The sequence below is a fragment of the Cavia porcellus genome, unplaced genomic scaffold, assembly GCF_034190915.1.
Source record: "Cavia porcellus strain 051 isolate PalLab524CR breed Dunkin Hartley unplaced genomic scaffold, mCavPor4.1 scaffold_1, whole genome shotgun sequence".
Lineage (NCBI taxonomy): Eukaryota > Metazoa > Chordata > Mammalia > Rodentia > Caviidae > Cavia > Cavia porcellus.
In genome coordinates this window covers 241,570,316-241,590,017 of record NW_026947484.1, presented here as the reverse complement: position 1 = coordinate 241,590,017, position 19,702 = coordinate 241,570,316, and the positions used below count along the sequence as shown (strand labels likewise).

General features: G+C 42.5%; 1 long non-coding RNA gene across 2 annotated transcripts; it reads left to right on the top strand.

Moving 5' to 3' along the window:
* Positions 1-8,802: 8,802 nt before the first annotated feature.
* Positions 8,803-19,630, top strand: LOC106028355 (uncharacterized). 2 transcript variants are annotated; one of them, XR_001201957.3, is made up of 3 exons: positions 8,803-9,238; positions 13,728-13,999; positions 18,819-19,630. It is a non-coding gene; the product is annotated as an uncharacterized LOC106028355 (long non-coding RNA). The 2 variants fall into 2 exon arrangements; XR_001201956.3 differs by having other exon boundaries at positions 8,805-9,100.
* The last annotated feature ends 72 nt before the right edge of the window (positions 19,631-19,702 follow it).

Sequence of the window (19,702 nt, the reverse complement as noted above, 5' to 3'; positions counted from 1 at the left end):
CTTACCTGTGTCAGAGGAGATTGGTTTCTCACACCTAGACAAATTTTTGCCAGAGCATAGCACACATGACCTCTAGTCCAGCTCCCATTGTGGTCCGTGTTGCCAACTGAAACCTTTTGAGCCTGCTTTTTGTTATCTGCATTCCTGCACTCATTCTAGTCTTCTGAGCTCTGGAAAGAATCCTGTCAGGCCCTGTGTATATCTCTCTGTGGCTTCTCCAGCCTTCCCAAACCTTCCCAAACTCCTCCTGGAAATAAATTCCAAAGGCTTCTAAACCACATGGTTAGATATAGTCACAGCAATAATCCAAGCCCTGATACCGATTCTCTGTATTACTCAGATTTCTCACTGCTGAGATGCAATAACCAACATATACAACTTCAGGTAAGAGAGGTTAAGTTTGTCCACAGTTTCAGTCCATGATCTGTGTTTCTGAGGTAAGGACATCATGGCTAAAGGCCACGGCAGCATGGAGCCCAGCAGGAAGCAGATCACTGGAAGAGTGCCAGAGAAACGTCACAAAGAGTCCAGGCAAAGGCCCTCATGCGGACAAACTTAACCTTAAACCTTTCAGTGCATGCTCTCCTCCACCTGTCTGAGGTACTTGTTAGTCTCCTGCGGCACCAGATCCAGGGAACTCAGTGGCTCCATCTTTGCTTGCACTGGCCCCCACAGCGGATTACTGGAATTAACTCCAGCACTTTCAGAGCCAGTTTCTCATTGTTGAGATGCATTGCCCAGCACCCACAACTCAAAGAAGGAAAACTTATTTTGGTCCTCAGTTTGTACAGGTGTCAGTCCATAGGTAGCTGGCTCCAAGGCACGACAGCATGGCAGAGGAACACGCTGAAAGCGACTTGCTCATGGCACAGAAATGCGAAGCAGAGAGAGAACCAGGCAAGAGGTGAAGAGATTGACCCTTCCAGGCCACACTCCCTGTGGCCCACCCCTCAAATCACGTACAGCTCTAAACTCAGCAGTGCTTAACCCACTTATGAATATCACACTCCTATGCTCGATCCAGGAACCTCCCCAAAGACCTGCCTATGAGTGCATGAGGTTTTGGGGGACACCCAGATATAAACAGCCGTCAGTCTTTCCTCTGCCTTCTCCCTAAGCAGCCTACACAGCACAGGCTTCTCTAAGCCTCCTGGAGCGCGTGTTCAGTTATTCCTTGAGCTCTTAATCATAGATGCTTGTTTTTCAGTACAGTCTTTTTTTGGATGCATGTATTTTTCTATGACTGCTAGACTGAGTACTCTGATGGGAAAAAAAATCAGTGTTAGTAATCACTGTATCACCAACACCTGTAATGGTTCTAGAACTTGCTGATACTCAGAGATATCTCAAAATACAGTTGATTTTTTTCTGGTTGCCTAATATGTGGCAGGCATAGAGACATGCATGATCTGAAGAGACAAGACATAGAAACAACACAGCCCTTGTGATGTATAGGAGTTCTCTAGGTCCCACTGGGGTTGTTGAGAGGTGGGCTTCATGGGGCTGTGGCCTGTGATCTGGAGCTCTGGATAGTGAGAGCACAAAGCAAGTTGAAAACAGTTCCTCATTTATGCAGGTAAAGACAAGAGGACACAATCCCATGGAGGTCGATGGCCTAGTTACAAGAAATAAGGAATCCCCAAGAAAAGGCTTCAAGAAAAGTGGCCAAAGTGAGCTGTGAAGTCAGAGTGCTGCACTAAAAATCTTCCCGGTGCAGGAAAGACCTTGGCTTGCAACACAACTCCCGTGATTTCATGATCCTCCAGACAGCAGAATGAAAAGCAAGAGCCCACATATGGGACGACTTAAGCTGGTGCTAGGGAACATGTGTGTCACCCTGAGCAGGGGTGGGACGTGCTGTGTTATTAGGCCCAGCCTGAGGCCATGGTGCAGTCATAAATCAAGACGCGGGTGTTTAAAACGTAGTGTAAGTGTTAAGGAAACGAGGAGTGGCCGACCCGTGAGGTTGGACTGTTCCTCCCAGCAAGAATTGGGATGACTAATGATGTGGGTAAATAAGTGCTTAGCTTTCTCGCAGCCACACATGTCATCTATTTAATTCTGAAGGTACGACATAGTCCACGAAGCCCTCAAGGATGATGGTGCTCGGTTGGAAAGGTTTCCCGTTACTCGGAAGGGCTGGAGCCTCGTTCTCTTCAACAAAATCTTTTTCTCTGATAAGTGAGTTTTGCGTACAGAAGATGGTGTTTCGGGGATTTACCCACCTTTCCAGCTTTATTTATAGTTCCCAAAGTTCTGCCCAAAGATAATCGCACCACTGGGCTATTGGGAAACTTTACAGAAAATAAAGATGACTTGGAAGGCTGGGGTCTCACCTTAGGGCTTACTGGTGACATTCACGGTGCTCCATGACAGATGGACGAGGGGAAGGCCTGGAAGTCTGTGGAGCTGAAGGATGACAAGCCGCTGAGTTGAAGCCTGAGACCGACTGTCTGTCCAGTCCCAGTCAGCTGCCTCCTCACTCCTCTCTGCCTCAGTTTCCGTCTCTCTAGGAGGGGCTAACGAAACATGCCTCACAAAGGTTAAGGAGACCAGAGGGCAAAGTCAGGTGCCCATTCTCAGATTTGCATGAAAGTCAAATATAATTAAATTTAACAAGAAACACGGATATAAATAAGGGCTCTTTCCAGAAAGCTATCAATTATAAAATACCTAATTATGCTTTGTTATTTGTGTGCAATGTTGGATCTTACAAATATCTTAACAGTTTATTCTTTTTGAAACAGTTTTTCTTAGTATTTATTCTATAGCTAAACACACAATAATGAGCTGAATCCCAGCAGGCACTGAGGTCCACTGAGGTCACCAGCTGTTCACACCCAGGGCTATTTTCTCATGTCACTCGGCCATTCCTTTCTCCCATCATTCAACCAAGACCAAACAGTGAGTACCTGGCACTGGACAACTTGTACTCGAATGTGTTAGGGTTAGGAGATATACCAATTTATCATTTTCTCTTATTGAAAAAGTTCTATTTTACAAAATTGATAAAAAAATAAATATACAAACATTAGTGTGCACAGATGTTAAGCAGAATGGTTGATAAGCAGAACCCTTGGCTGGTACAGTGCCAGGGATGGTGCTGATTTCTCTTCACTTACATCGATGAACGTTAGCGTGGCATAGACATGTTAGGATGATACCAGTGTAAAATAGAGGAGTGGAAGAGTGAAGGGCCATTGATAATGTTTCTCAAATATAATTAAAGCAAATACGTTGGCTTCCTTAAGATCTAAGGAAATATTAGGAATGGGAGATCAGAGGAGGACACCAGGGCAGGAAAGAAGGCAGCACTCAGAAGGCAGGCAGAGAAAGTGGGTCCTGTTCAAAGACTCCTACTTCTCCTAAGAGCCAGGTTAGACCCACTAAAGATGTGATTTAGACCCTGACAAAGCAAATTAAATCAGAATTTCTTGGGTGGCATAAGGCATGGATTCGTACCCAAGATTTGTGGTTTTGGGCAAATGTCTTTACTTCTTATGTGCCCATTTATTAAAATGGTTGGGTTTTCCTATAGCAGAGATAAGCTGTTCATGTTTATGACTGAAACATGGAGACTGCTCAGAACATGCTATTTTCCTCTCTGTTCACAGAGGATGCTAAACTAGCAGCCAGGAAGAGCGTTTCTGAGAGGCCTTGTAATACAATCAAAGAGCAGGACTGGAAGGATGAGAGGATGCAGACTCCAGAGGAGCCAGAGCAAATACCTTGCACCTGTGGCAGTCAAACCATTTGCGATCCACCTGACACAGGCCTTCACCCCTCCTCCTCAGCTGCGGGTGACATTCCGAACTGGTCAAAGGACAGAGTGCATCCGCGGGGGCAGATACGGCAGAAGAGACTCAGCACCCTGGATCACCCCAAGGAACTGGGAAATTCCTGAGCACTTGATAAGATTAATTCTTCATAATTAAAAGTCATACAATTTAGAAATAGAAACATTACTTTTATGCTTTTTTAAAACTTAAACACTTTATATGAGATAATATACATTAACATGTGCATTTAGTAAGTAATAAAGAAATATCCTATTCTTTTTTATTTTTGTTAGTACACGTTTGCATTAAATAATGCTTATATTTCTGTGTGGAATTAATACATGTACATATGTCTTAATTCTTTTTTCAAAGATGTACTTCCTACATTCTACCTTTTATTTTGCTTTTTACTTATAAGTTAGATTTCTTCTATAAAAGAAACCATGCAATATTTTAGCTTGTGTATCTGACTTATTTCATTTAACATTATGTTCTCCAGGTACACCCATTTTTCTATAAATGACTCAAGTTTATCTTTATAGCAGAGTTTTACTCCCTTGTTTATAAATATCACATTTCCTTTATCCATTCACTTATTGATAGACCTACGAGCCACTTTTAAAATTGTTACTATGAATTTTGCTGCTATAAAAATGGATAAGCATATATTATGGTAATACCATGTCTTTAAGTCTTTGAGGAAGAACATACTGGGGTATAATCTGATCAAATGGAATCTCTAGTTTTGAGTTTATGAAGACTGTCCATACTGATCCCCTTAGCAGTTGTGCTAGTTTACATTCTCACCAACAATACAGAAATGCTTCTTTTTCCCTGTAGCTTCTCCACTATTTGTCATTGCCCGATTTTTTGATGATGGTCATTCTTATTGGGCTAAGAGGGAATCTCACTTGTTTTAATTTGCATTTCTCTAATTGTCTCTGATGATGAGCATTTGTTCATGTATCTATTGACCATTTTTACTTCTGTGAAGTATCTATGTATTTCATTTGCCCATATTTGATGGGGTTTTTTACTTTGGAAGGTGTATTGTTTTTAATTCTTTATTGTGTGAGTCAATGCCTACTATCAAAACAGATTTAATCCAAGATAAACAAATACATAAGGATTTCCAAGAGTGGCCCAGAATAAATGCCCACAGAGCTGGACATGGAAAAGCAGGAACGGGGCATGTGTGTGCTAGAGGACCCGGCTGAAGACAGAGAGCACTAACTGGCAAAGCGTTTTCCCAGTCTTTACGTTGTCTTTTCTATCTTGGTTGTGTCCTTTGCAGTGCAGAAGCTTTTTAATTTATTGTTTCTTGGTACTGTTTCTTGTGCATCCGGGGTTCTGTCCATAGAGCGCTTGCCTACATCTGTGACTTCAAGAGTCTTACCTATTTTATCTTCCAGGAAGCTGTGCTTTTGTTTTACCACTTAATTCTTTGATCCATTTTAGTTGAGGTGAGTACATGGTGTGAGATATAGGTCTAGATTCTAACGCCTGCATGTTTTTACAATGTCATTCATTAGAAATGTCATCATTCATTATTGTGTTAGTTACTTTTCTCTCCTTGCCTAGAGAAAATATCCAACAACCAAAAAGGAAGAAAGGTTTATTTAGCTCAGATTGTAGAGGTTTCAGTCTATAATTGACTGGCTCCAGAGTGGAGTGGCACATGGCAGAGGGGCAACATTTCATGGTGGTGGAACAGCAAAAGCAATGCCAGGAGGATAGGAGGGAAAGTGAGAGACAGAGAGAGGGAGAGGAAGGGGGGAGGGAAAGAGAGATAGAGGGACAGAGAGAGAGAGAGAGAGAGAGAGAGAGAGGAGAGGCTTCTTGTGGTCTCATATTGTATGCAGGCTACCTGCCCTAGGGTGTGCATAGCACTTACACCCATATTCCCAGAACTGGACTATGCATCAGTCACAGACTGCAGAAGACTGTCCACCTGACTGCATGAGGTACAGGAGGGACATCCAGATACAAACCGTAACAGTTATTTATCCTCCCATGTAATGTTCACTACATTTTCTCAGTGTTATTATCTTGCAATATCAAGTACAGCATGATGAATTATTAACCTTGGTACAGTTAAGTTACAGAACATTTCTGTCACTACAACGGTCTCTTACATTAACCTCTTATAGCACATCCATTTTAAGAAACTGGCAGTATCCTGAAAATAGGTTTGCAATAATTGCACAGTGATATTTCCCAACATTTAGAGGACTTAGATACTGCTTTCATGAAGTAGTTATTGAGGAGAAAAATTCAGTGTGCTTACCGTCTACTTTCAAATCAGTTCAGATTAAATCACTGCAAACGTATTATGTAGAAATAAGAAACAATCATGTTGCAGTAGAGACAGCTATGTGGTTCTGAAGAGCCCTTTCTCTTGGATGTAGGGCTTCATTCCTCGTCCCCTGCATGCGCTGTGAACACTGCTGCTTACTGATAATTCCCCAAATGTCCTCAGCTTAGAGGGAGCTTCCTGCTCCCAAGATTAAGCTCTCTTCCAGGGACTGATTGCATTAACACGAAGGCCAGACTCCCTTTCCTCCATGGCGAAGGTATCAGAGGGGTCATCTGGGCTTGAACCCTCGTGGTATTGATGGAAGCCTGTATTGTTTTCATACCACATTCCTCTCTCTCTCTCTCTCTCTCTCTCTCTCTCTCTCTCTCTCTCTCTCTCTCTCTCTCTCTCTCTCTCTCTCAGGCAGGCGCTGTGCCTTTGAGCTGAATGCCCAGGCCTACATTCTCTCTTCCATTTTCACTTTCCCTACTCCTTTATAGTACTGGTTCCATAAGCTGTTAAACTACCTGTCTGAGGGTTTTGTCGGTTTTTCAGGTGTCTCATCTTAAAACAGTTTGTGCAGGGATGGTCCAGAGAAGCAGCTTCAGAAGGGGAAACTTCAGCAGGGAATGCTCACCAGCAATCAGTCTAAGAGTGCCATTCCCAGAAGTAACAGCTGGATGCTGGTGCACGGTGACAGTGTGTATGGGTGAGCAGGGACGAGGCCCTCGGGAGTGAAGGTGCTGACGGATGCAACACCTCAGGTGTTGGAGAAGCCTGGGGAGACCTCAGAATTGGGTGGCTTGTGCATGGATGCCTGAGGAAAAACAATGAAAGTCTGGGGGTTGTTAGTCTCTAATTCGAAGGAAAGTGTGGCAGTTGCAGGAACTCTACTTTCTAATCCCACCAGGGCCTAAGGGTGAAGTGAGCTAGGACCTGAGAGGGGCAGGGCCCCAGAGAAGTTTGTGCCCACAACCCTGCCAGATGCGGAGTGGTTTCCGGGAGATAAGGAATGGGAAAATCCGGGCCAGTGAACTCAAACCTTGCCAGCCTCCTGATTTCCTTAAAAAAATCTGTCTGTAGAGCAGTACATCTGACCACCAGCATTTTGCTGAAAGCAAAGGGCCAAGGCAAGAGTAAGGATTCATGACCAGTGGTGAACATCTCGGCTATTTGGTCAGGGACATGCAGAGACAGAGATCAAAGGAAAGCTGGAGATGGGCACATCGGAGTGGGCACATGCGGTAACCATCCTGGAGTCATGGGTCATGTGTCTTAGTACCTATAGTGAGCATTCCTCCTGGAGAGGTTTTGAAACAAAGCAGAGAGAGTGGCAGCAGGGTCCTTGTCCACCACGCCCTTGCTGGCCCTGTCACACACAACAGGTGTGCAGCACCTTGCCTCAGCGACAGTGGCATCTGTCAGTTCCTTCTGCGGCTATAAACTGCCTCTCTGGATGAAACAGTGTGCTGTCTTTTCATTGCTTGGTATGCTTTGTCTTCAGACGATCTGAAGGCAGTTGGTTTGGTTTTGTGTCCAAACGTGCTCTGTAAATTCTCAAATGAGTATCAACAGTGAAGTACTCTTCCTGTACAATTGCTTTAGAAAACACACACTTCTTAGGATACGAATGGGATTGTTTAGTACTATTATAACTGCACCACAAACCTCTGAAAATAAACTTTAGTTCTACATTCGAGCATTTTTCATTTAAAAATTATATACATAGGAAAAAAGCACAGCATACATACAAGTAGTTTAAAGTCCATGTACCCGGTGGAAGTACACGTGAAACTTTCCTCATGTACAAAAGGCTCCTTCCTGTGCCCCACTGCGTCCTTCCTGCCTCTGGAAATTCTGTGTCCTGCCTTAAAGGATGCCCATCTCCTCGCGTTGATGTGCTGCTTTGCCGTTCATGTGCCTGCAGCAGATTAGAGATCTCACAGCACTCATGACTCTTCTCACCGAGAGGCCAGGTTTAGGGTCCCTCTCCTGGAATCTGCACAGGCTTTGTGCCTTGGTTTGCCAGCAGGCTGACGGGAGGCTGCTAGCGTCCAGTCCAGAGCTAGGCCTCAAGGAAGCATCAGCTGCCCTACAAAGCACTTGCTCTGGAAACCCATGTGCCATGCTTGAACCCAAGCTGGATTGTCCCAGGCCCCCAGAGAGGAATGAATGACTCCCAACCACCCTCCTGGCTGCTGGGTGGCCTGAATCCAGCAGCCACTACAAGACTTCTAACAGAGACTCTTTAGAGCCCATCTTCCAACCCTACCGAGTCAAGTGACCACTGCCTGGGTGCTATGTCATTTGTGGGGCTCAGTATAAAATGAAAATGTAAGGCTTGCAATCTTAGAGTAAGAAAAAGCTTTCAGGTGGCACTAGGTTTGGTTTATGAAAGTCAGCTCAGTGCAGACTTCAGGGTACCCCAGGCCCCGTGAGAGTTAAGGAGAGCAGAGGCAGGAACCAGGCAGAGGCAGTGCCACTCCATGGGAGCTGAGAGGCAGCAAGGACAGACCACCTGTGACCCTGCGCTCCAAATGTCACTGCGTGCTCCCCTGCCTTACCAGACTTCACCTTCAGAGCACGAATTTAAAAATAAATCTGGTAAGAATTTGAAACCAGAGACTACAGAACATGAAAAGTCCTACGCGGACCCCTGTGACAATGACACTCTGAACAGCTGCAGGGCTTTGGTATGCCTGAGCCGGGAGGCATGCCAGCTCATGTCAGAAGAGATGAGTTGTATCTGCATGTGGCTGTTTGTGTATTTATGACACCCTCTATAATACCACTCATATCAGAGAATGTCCCTGAGTCCTGGGGGCTGTTACCACAACTTGACGAGGAACCGCAGTAACACTGGATTTGTAACCAACAAGTATCAAGACCCGGTGAGGAGCTGGGAGACCAGTACTTGGCTTTGGTGGCTGGGGCCCATCTGGGACGGCCCCTCGACGTGCAGATGCATGGCGGTGGACCTGAATCACTGGACACAAGCAGCTGCAGAGAACTGGAGAACTGCTTGGTATGAGGGAACAAACCTACACCTTTGGTGTTAGCAGTGTTGTTCATAGAGGAACCATTTCTTTGCTTTTAGAGTTTAAAAAATTTTCCTTATATTTGCTGCACTGCGTTTTAACTTCTGGAGGTAACACATTGGTGGGTGAGTGCTAATTATCCTCTATTTCTAAGGTAACTCAGGATTATCATTTCATCATTTTTTCAATCATTTTGGTTTCTTATTTCACTCATTCATAATTTAGAAATCTATTTCTTAATTTCAAATGAATGGGAGTTACCAGTTACCATTTAGCTATATGATGTTCACCTTGGCTGAGTTGTAATCTGGAGATACATTCTGGGTACTCTGAAATTCATGATGTATGTTTAACCTTGTGTTGTATCACAACATAAAGGGTTATCTCAACCCTGCTGTGTTGGGTAGCATCTGAACCTCATATCCTTTCCTGGTGTGTAATCTGACTGGGAGTAGGACTCCAGGTGGGCAGCTGTCTCTGCAGAGGACAGTCCTGTCTTAGACTCACCACCCCTGCTGTTGGGAGGTGGTACCCATCAGCTGCTTTTTTTTTTAAAGTGATCTGTATGTTTTTCTTTGCAGCTTGTAAGATCTTCTGTTTCCACAGTTTCTGTATTATGTATCTAGGCATGGGTGCTTTTTTATTGTTAATATAGTGTACTCTTGTGCGTTCTGTGGGTTGTATAAGTGTACAAAAACGTATATTCCCCATTGTGTTATCACCCAGAATAGCTTCCCCACCCTAAAACCCCCGTGTTCTGCATATTCATTCATTCTCGCTCTGCTCTGCAGGACCTGGAAACTGGTCATTTTACTGTCCCTATGATTTTGCATTTCCTGGAATGTCACACAACTGGACCCAAACACATGTAGGGTTTTCAGATTGGCTTCTCTCCTTCAGCAGTATGTATTCAAGACTCCATCTTTTAAAAGGCTTGATAGACATGCTTTGTTAGCGCTAAATAATATTTCATTGCTGTAATGTATGGAGGTTCATTTACCCACTTGCTTATTAAAGGACATCTTGACTACACCTAAGTTATGAATAAAACTTCTATGAATATGTGCATCATGTATGTCCATCTGTGCATAGACATGTTTTTAAAGTGAAACTTTGCCATGTTTCTGTTTAGAATTGAGATCCTTGAAACTGGATAGTTTTCATCTCAAGGTCATACATCATGATTCACACCTGTCACTTTTATGGTTTACACTCTGCTGAAAATTTCAGGTTTATTTTAGCGTGCTTATTTTTATCAATTATACCTGATAATTCTCATATCTGGAATACGGGGTCAGTGCTAATATTCTCACTCTTGGCACCTGGACTGAGTCCTTAGTATTGGTTACCGTCCTTAAGAAGGTTAGAGCAGTTCTCCAGCACTGTCATGAAGATGCATTCACTGAGGATGATTCAGGTCTTTCCCCGCTGGTCATTTAGGATACAATTTTTCCCTATCGATTTATACCAAATTGATGGCTTGTGCTTTCCCAGTAAAATTCAGTGAGTGCTTGTGCGTGGGGGAGGGAGCGGTGTTTCGTTTATGTAGTCTTTCAGACATAAATAGCTTTTCTCTATCTATTTCCTCTCCGGCTCAGTATTTACAGAAGTCCTCTGTCTGCTGGAGAGTTGGGGGTATAATAATGCTAATTCACACACTCCTGCCTTCATTGTGGGATTCTTCAGAATCCAGCTTAATATGAATCTATGTAGTGGCTACTGAAGTCCAGTTCTGTGATTTTGTGTGTATTTTCACTTGTTTTTCTTCGGTGCTAGCCAGTGAAAGAAAAGCTCGCCCTCCCTATTGTAGGGAGACAAATGCCCTCTGTAATTCTATAATCTGAGTTTTTAGGCTTCACATCTTCATTTTGGTCTGATTTGGAGCAAAAAAAATTCTCACCAGCCTGTGATGATTCGATGTGTTTAAGAAAATTTGTATTTTAAAATTTCTTGCAGAAATTTTTACTTTTCCTAAAGCACAGGTTGGTCTACATGACAGCTTGTCAGTCCAGAGACCAAAGACGTTTCAGATGTATTTTATATGTGTGCTGTGTGGGAAAAGGCAATACAAAAATATTTTTCTGTCACCTCTCCCTTTATTTAGAAAAATTTACATGGAATAATACTGTTATTCCAAGTATGTTACCGATTGCACAGCAGAAAAACTAAGTATCTGTAGTCCTTGTGATCTTCCATTAATAGGACATCGGAGTCTTTGAATTCTCAGCAAATGTTAGAAAGTTAAAACTTGCATTTCCAGAGAACAGATGAATTAATTACACATAATACAGCTGTTTTGATCACTGAATTATGATTTAATTCAGAAATCTTCATTGTTTGTGTACTTTCTCCAAATGTATGAAAGATGATCTATATATTCCTTTGACAGGAAACCAGCACTCTCGGTTGGGCACTAGGGTTTTAATACCATGATAAATAATTTACACTGTGGATAATATGCAGAAACTTTCCAATTAACCTGCGCTGACAGAGAAACTAAATATAGTATAGTGGGTGAAACAACACATTTTTAACCTCCCCCATAGAAATAATCTCATACAAACTAGTACCTATTCAAGAAATGATCATATTTAAAATACAGATTGCAAATAATAACTATAAACATAAAAATAAATGCCTGCTATTGTTTTGATTTTAGAAGAAATTTTAACTTTTTCCACTATTTTAGCTCACTAAAAGACATATTTCCTGGTTAGTAAGTAGCCAGAGATTCTAACTCCTGAGATTTTGGTTCAAATCCTGGCCCCTCAGGCTTCAGGAAAGTCATTTCATTTCTGTAGCTCTGTCCCTCATCTATAATGTAGAAATGGATTCCTTTCAGTGTTGTTACAGTGATTGGAGTACACATCAACAGTACTTACTGTGCTGGGAAGAATTTCTTTAGTGAGCTTAACTACATTTTATTTTGTCTTATTCATTGGTTTCTTGTGGCATTCGAGATGTATGAGAATGTTGTCTTATTTTAAAGAGAAAAGAAGACTCCTTAGGTTTTGTTCATTTATATAAGCTTACTTGAATGTTAATTAAGGCATAAATACACACTGGTTATTGCCGAAATAATTGTGTTGGCTTCACTGGTCACGTTTAGTCAGCAGAATGCAGGCTGCTTTGGGATACACTAGATCTCCAGAGAGAAGGGAGGAGTCAATAGTCTGACTGAACTATACAGAAGCATCAGGGGAACTTGGGACAGGATAGAATTTATTTTTTCCACATATATGATTTCTTTGCAGACAGTGTTCCTTATACCAATTCCTAATTATCAGTGATTGTATTTGTCAAAATGGGTGACACACTTTACAGCTGGTTTATGTCTACCATTGCTACTGGTGAATACCAATGTGCAGAACCTAGCGTGCCCAGCTGGAAAGACTCTGTTTTTGTGAAGAATGCACACTTCTCCTAGGGCAGAGGGAGGTCTCTTTACCAGAGCTGCTAAATCAGCACCATCTACCCCATCATCGGTGGGTGGGGTGGCAGGCATCATGGCTTGCAAGTCACTAGTTAGCTGATGTCTTGTGACTAATTGCTGCGTGACAGCTCCACACCGGATGATAGGGCACGGAAAAGGCCAAACAGTCTCCTGCCTTCAGGGGACTCATGGTCTGGCACTTGAGGACCCAGACCTAATCTTCTGAATCCCTACTTCTCTGATCGGATTTTCAGCAGAAAGGTAGAAATAATGATTCCCAAGGTAAGCACGGCTTCTATAACGAATGTCTTTTTAACCCACACTTGTTACCCAACACTTACAAAGAATTATCTATCACAAGTTATCCTGCAACCTCGCTCACATTGCCTGCTCAAGGAAATCTTATGACATGTTTCCTAAATGGAAAACACCTGTGATCAATTAATCAGCTCCCTGAAACCTCACGTGAGGGAAGAGCCTCAAATACTGTAGCTATTCTCTAAACTGTCGGTGTTTTTGACTAAGAGTAATGTCCCCTATCTGTTTTTTAGTGTGGCTGGTCCATGTGGCCACTTCTCCATCTCCATGAGGTAGAGACAGGATGTTTCCTGAGCTATACTAGCAATATTTAAATAATAAACACCTATGTTAGAAGGGAACAACATGTCATGCAGAAGGCTGCAAAGCCAGCAAAGTGGAACACACAATTACAAGGCCTGCTCTAAGAGGCCCTTCCAGAGCATATGTTCTGCTCAAAGATTCACCAAACACAAGTATTACTGGTAATGTCGTCAAATACTGTGTTAAATCTCAGGAGTAACTTCCTCTGCTTGGGGAAATAAGACTCTGGTTATCATTTGGCTCCCCAAATGGATTTCCTTACTGGGATACAATTGATTATTAAAAGGAAAGCGCTTTTCTGTTCCTCTGTGGGTTTTTCATTATCGACAAACATCTTGATAAACTCGAGTATCTGAGGCTGCCAAGCAAAGGCTCATTTTACAACTGCAATTTCACCAAAGAAAGACTGCACGCTGTCTCTCTCAGCAGCTCCACTGCCTCTTCAAGCTCTGGTAATCAGTTTCTCTGCTCGGGCCTTCTTGGTCATTGAGAAGCTGTCTTTATTTAAAAATGTTTTCTTCTCTTTGGTCAATAATTCTGATAGTCTATTTTCTTTATAGGGAACAGAATCCATCTCAGACATTTTAAAGAGCAAAGCATATGGTACAGGGAAGTAAGTACCTACAAATACTGAGAAAAGCTAGCAGAATGGGCTAAGAGGTAGATAGGAAGGACTCCAGACACACTGAAGAGCTGACCTGATGATGGAACTTGCTGCTTCTGCCACAGCTGGGAAGATGGAAAAACCTAGTGGCTGCTAGCTATGACCAGGGACCTGGGGTCCAGCGGCCACCACCACTGCCGGCACTGACCTCTCAACACACATGAGAAGGTGAGTACACACACAATCACCTTGGAGCTTGCTCCAACTGTTTCTTGTTATCAAACCAAAACAAAAAACAGTGCTGAACAAAAGGACCTAACTGTTGCCTTGGCCTTTCTTACTATTAGAAAATAGCTAATAACTGCACGAAAAAGCCTAGTTCTTAATTCTTCTGTCAAAACTCACTGAAGAGGCATTTGTTTGTTTGGTAGAAACTAATTTCCATACGGTGTAGGCAGTGTTCTTTTGTGTTGTTTTTGTTTTTAAATTCCACATCCTGTGTAAAATCAAAATGGTGCTTTTAGACAGGAAAGACAGTGGGCACCCCTCAGCCATATCCAGTGTGTCCCAAGGTAATGTCAGAGGAGCGCGTTCTCATGCAGTCTCCTAATGCGTGTGTACACAGATGCACTTGTGGCTACGGTACACTGTGCCCGCAGTTGGCTGCTGTGAGTTACTTCACGTAATGCACTGCACTACTCAGGGTGCTGCAAGTGCTGATCAGGTTCATGATACATGAACGCACCTACGTTATGAAGACAGAAATAACAAGTCCTCACTCAGACAAGCACACTGCGTGGACTTCCTACATCCAGCATTCACCTGAACAAGATGCAGGCACCCAAATCTGCTCTTCCTCTCCTGTTCACTCTGCTACATATTTTTTCTGAAAGTCTCATCACTTTTTTGTAGCTTTCAGTTATTTCTTCCAACACGCCCAAATACAGTCATCATCCTTCCAGTTCACTAAAGGAATCACTGAGAAGGAAAATGTTCATTTGGAGAACAAAAATATATACATCCACAGCTTCTCTGAGAATGCTTCGTGACTCCTGCAGCGTGCTCTACTGGTCTACAGGATGGCTCTGAGAGCTTCGTGTGAGCTTTTGAAAGTTCAGCCAAGCCAGCTGTAGGATCCACACAGGGACCATCGCTCCCACACACCGGGTTACACGATTAAAGGACCCGATCCATCAGTAAGTCTGCCAGATGGCACTGGAAGAAAGCTTGTAACTCGCTCACTTTCATTTCAACAGCAGCAAACAATGTTCAGTGTTTAAAATAAACTCTTCCAGATGAGCTAAAGATAAACTCTGAGGTGGGTGGACTTGAGCTTGCTGGGCTGTTGCTCTGAAGTGTTTGATTACATTAACACAAAACCCCTGGTAGAGCCTGTTTCTGTCAACAGATCGCTTAGACTGGGACACTTACTACACGAAGCCATTTCCTGTGCTTTCATGGGTTGGTGGCAGAAACTGGCTTGGTGTTTTTCTCCGACTAGTAATGAGTGTGTATTTCTCCCAGCGCAGGATGTCCTCAAACCATGTATACCATTTCAAGACATACTCAAAATGCCAAAGTCTATGTAGGTCTGCACAGATAAAAACCTTGCAGTGTTTACAATTTCGAACGTAACATACTCACCTTGCCACTCTCATGGCACCAAATGCGGGAGGCATCAGAGGGGCTTAGAACTGACTGCGTTCCGCCAGCAGCTGCACCATCACCTGGCTCTGCAAATCAGTGAGGTACACCAAGGCGGGGCAGGCACAAGTGCTTTCTTAAAGCCTGAAATTACAAAGGTAGGTAGGGACAGCATTTTTCTTTTTTTGTGTGGTTGTTTCTTAATAGACTTAAATACCCAGAACTTTGGACTGACCGAGCCGTAATACATCATATACAACATGGCAACTCCTCAAGACAAAATGACACAGTGAAAAATAGCTCTTAAAATATTCAGGAACTTACCTATTTAACATAATTAGCGGGGCTTTGAAAATGAGGGAGAGAGAAGCAAAGCTGATAATGAAATTAAGTCTTAAGGACCAGCTGCAAAAACACTTCAAGAGCACATGTATCAATCAACTCAGCACACTGACACATTTCAAAAAAATAAAATAATTCCCAAATTTAGATGAGAGGTCTCTGGAAAAATATGACTACATAGAAAACATGTATTGTCAGTTCCTCCAAACTGAAATAATTCTGACGTTTTAGCTCTGTTTTAAATATAAACCCTTAGTTGAAATTGGCTGGTTACATGAAGTGACTTAAAAGGGAACTCATTAGCATGAATCCTATGTCCCGCACAGAAGTTATCTGAATTTAAAACATGGTATGCTGGTTCATTGGCCTATTTTTTGATCTAAGGTTAAGGGTTTAAATGCCATCGTTGTTGATTTTTTGGGCATATACCCTTGGAATTCCACCTTTTATATTATACTCACTTAAATAGTGTATGACTCCTAGCTTCTGTGTCATTAAAATGGTCAAAGTTTAAAGTCACTTGCAAAGTAAATAAAAACATCTTTTATTTTTCACAATGTTTAATTTTACTACGTGACATTTTGAAGCTTTATTCAACAGTAAATGTATAGCGATTTGCCTTTATTGTTGCAAATTGCTCAGCTTCTGCAGAAATTTTGTGCTCCCTTGTCCCGTTAGTTTGGAACATAACCCCTGGCAGCTTGTAGTATGCTTACTAACAACTGCAGCTAACACAACGTACAGTCCGGGGCGAGTTTCTCCACTGGCTGCTCCACCCCAGACACAAGGTCAATGCTTCCACACGATAGGCACTCAGCAAGTATTTGCTCAATGAATGGTACACAACTCACTCTTCCTAAGTATACAGCAGAGCAGAAGGGAGTCAAGGCTGGACGGTGTGCTGGAGCAGTGGGCAGCTGAGTTCCGGCGGTGGCCAACCTTTCACAGCTTTCAGTGATACGGCCCACGGCAGCACACGAGCCACAGGTCTGCCACCACTGGTAGCCCGTCCACGTTATGGGGGCCAGTATTCACTTGTTTATGTATTTATTTATAGAGAATGGAGAAGAAGTTATCACAGCAAGTCCATGAGATGGCAGCTTAGATTCCACTGTACTTGATTAAACATCTGGCTTAACAAAACTTCTGTCTACATAAAGCAGCTTGTTTTCCACTTTCCTTTAGTAATTAAATATCGTCCTCCATGTTAACCTGTAACTAATTTAACTCCCCACTGTCCACAGGAGGGTTGTGGAACTTCTGAAGCTGTCTGTGAGGAACAAGCTCCTGAACAGTAATTAGTAACATGTCCTCTTCGGTGTTCCTTAGGACATTTGGAATTAATTATGTATTCAAATATAGATGATCTCAGATCTCTGGCCAGGCCAGCAGGTTTCTCGGGGGAGAAAGCTGCAGGCAGATAACTGCTGTTTCTCACATCAGAACCTATAGCTGAAGACAGATTAAGAAATACACTCTCTAATGTCATGAGTCTGCAAGAAAAGTCATAGATTAGAATTGATACAGGAAAACAGCAGCAACCCTACAGAGGAAGAGCAGTTCCCATGCACAGGATGTAAGACTATGTAATGCGTGCTGTGTCTGGCTCACAAGGCTTTAAAACTTGCAATCTGGCTTTAAAATATATGTATGCTAATCTGTGGTTTACAATGTAGTTTCCCCCTAAATACTGACCTATCACTAATGCCCAGTTCCTATTAGTATTGATAGTAGTGATTGGGTGCTGGGGAAAGACACATAAAGCCAAAAAACACCAGCTCAGAGGGTCAATGTCTTTGACAATGTCTTGACACCAGGAAAATTAATTTAGGGATGGTGTTTAAAAAGTGAAATCGCTTTCCTAATCAAACCCTGCCTAGATCGCCACCACATAAAATAATTGCTCCGTGTGGAGTGGGGGCAAAGGCCCAGCAATCTAAACTCTTGTAGGAACAAGGTGTTTGAAACTGAAGTCAGCTTTAAAAAACCAAAAAAAAAAAAAAAAAAAAAAAAAAAAAAAAAAAAAAACCCAGAAAGAATCAGCAGAGAAGATAAGAGTTTCAATTCACTTATGCCACCACAGGGCATGGGGCAGGCTCCTCTCTACCAGTATTTTGCCAAGGGTAGATGAAAGAATCAAAGTAACGGAATGCTCTTTTTTTGTTTTGCCCAGAAAAATGGTTAGAAGTGAGTCAACAGGAGGAAGAAAGGAGAGGCGAAAGCTGTGATGATCAAAGTCCAGCAGGCAGACTGCCATTCCCGGCTCTCGGTGGGGAGGACACCTTCCAAATGGCATCTTACTTTATGTTTATAGTTGATGTTTCCGGGTCAGTTTCTGGTTTTCCATCATGATAAATTAATGAACTCTGTTTCACTATGGTGCCACAAATAAGAACTCTGAAAGGCTCAAAAAGCTCCAAACCCCCTGCAAAACATCAGATATCAAAATGCAGCCAGAAAAGATGGTATAAAATGAAAAAGGAACTCCTTTTTAATGAAGCAAGGTGTAGGACAGATTTATTAGCTTCCACTTTCCCAAGCTGCATGCTGGTCTACTTCCTGCCCATATTTCTAAGCTCGGCAGGTCTTTTTGTAGGATTACTTTTTAAAGAAAACATGTTTCAAAGAGCACCATGAAGTTATACCCACTACACCTGCAGGCACACCTGCGACAGGAAGTGTCTCACGTGCAGAGCACAGTGCTCTAACAGAAAACACACCTGTGCGACTTGCCAAAAGTGTCATTGTTGAAAAGAATTGATACTGGTAACCAGATACTACAAATTGTCCTAAAAATAACCAGTCAAGGATTAGCCTATGGCCACAATGGACCTCTGTATCCACAGGCTGTAATTCCTTTTCTAGGATTAAGAAATGGCAAGATAAACAACTAAAACTTTAAGGTAGATACTGGTGATACTATGATATGTACAATATTGTCTGGGCTCAACTGCCTATATTCATACCATTCATTCATTATTTAATTTTTTACTCCCTGTTAGGGACTATACTTTGATTCTTGGGAGAAAAATTAATGGTAACACATCTTTTTTCCTTACAGAATTATTGTTCCAATTGTCTTAATTGGGTCAGTGAATGAATAATTACTGCACTTGAAGCAAAATTACCAAGACAGTGCAAAGAAAAAAAGTTGTTTCTGCCTACAGATCCTGGAGAAAGCAGTGCATGGGAACCTCTAGGGCAAGGATGGCAACCAAGCGCCAAACTGCAATCCAAAACCCACTTATACCAAAGCTCACAAAGGCTGTGGTTTAGAAAAAACAACTCTACGTACACATTGTTTTTGTTTTTCGTGAAAGGATCTCACTATGTAGCCCAGGCTGGCCTCAAATCCACAGCACTTCTCCTGCCTCAGCCTCCTGAGTGCTGAAATGACTTTTGTGTGGTGCATGGCTGGAGGCAGGATGAGACTATCTGACGGCAGGACTAGAGACGCACTACCCAAGATGTGAGTCGCTGAACATGTCTACCTAAACAAATTAAATAAGGAGTTCAGTCCTAAACACACTTCGAGTGTTCAGTGTCCACAGGTTTCTAGTCTACCACGTTGGATTGTGCAGAGAGAATTTTTTCATTATTGCAGAAGGGCGAAAGAGGTCTGCTGCCAGCTCAGGACCTTGAAGCAGTAGTTTATAAATTACTATATTCTACAAAGACCCCTTTGAAATAGCCTTTTCACTCTAGCCCCACAGCCTTGCTGCAATCTGTTTTATATGTGCATAAAAGATTCCTTTTGAAAACAGACCTCCATAGCTGAAGGGGTGAAGGGCTGAAAACCCAGCATTATGGCGACTGAAAACCATCACAGGTCATGAAACAAGGCTATGACAGAGATTTGGGTTTGAGATGTGTTACCTCTTGGAGCAGTGTGTAAGGTGTAGGCAAGCTAATGACACACGAAGACTGCACTCAGTAACACTTCTG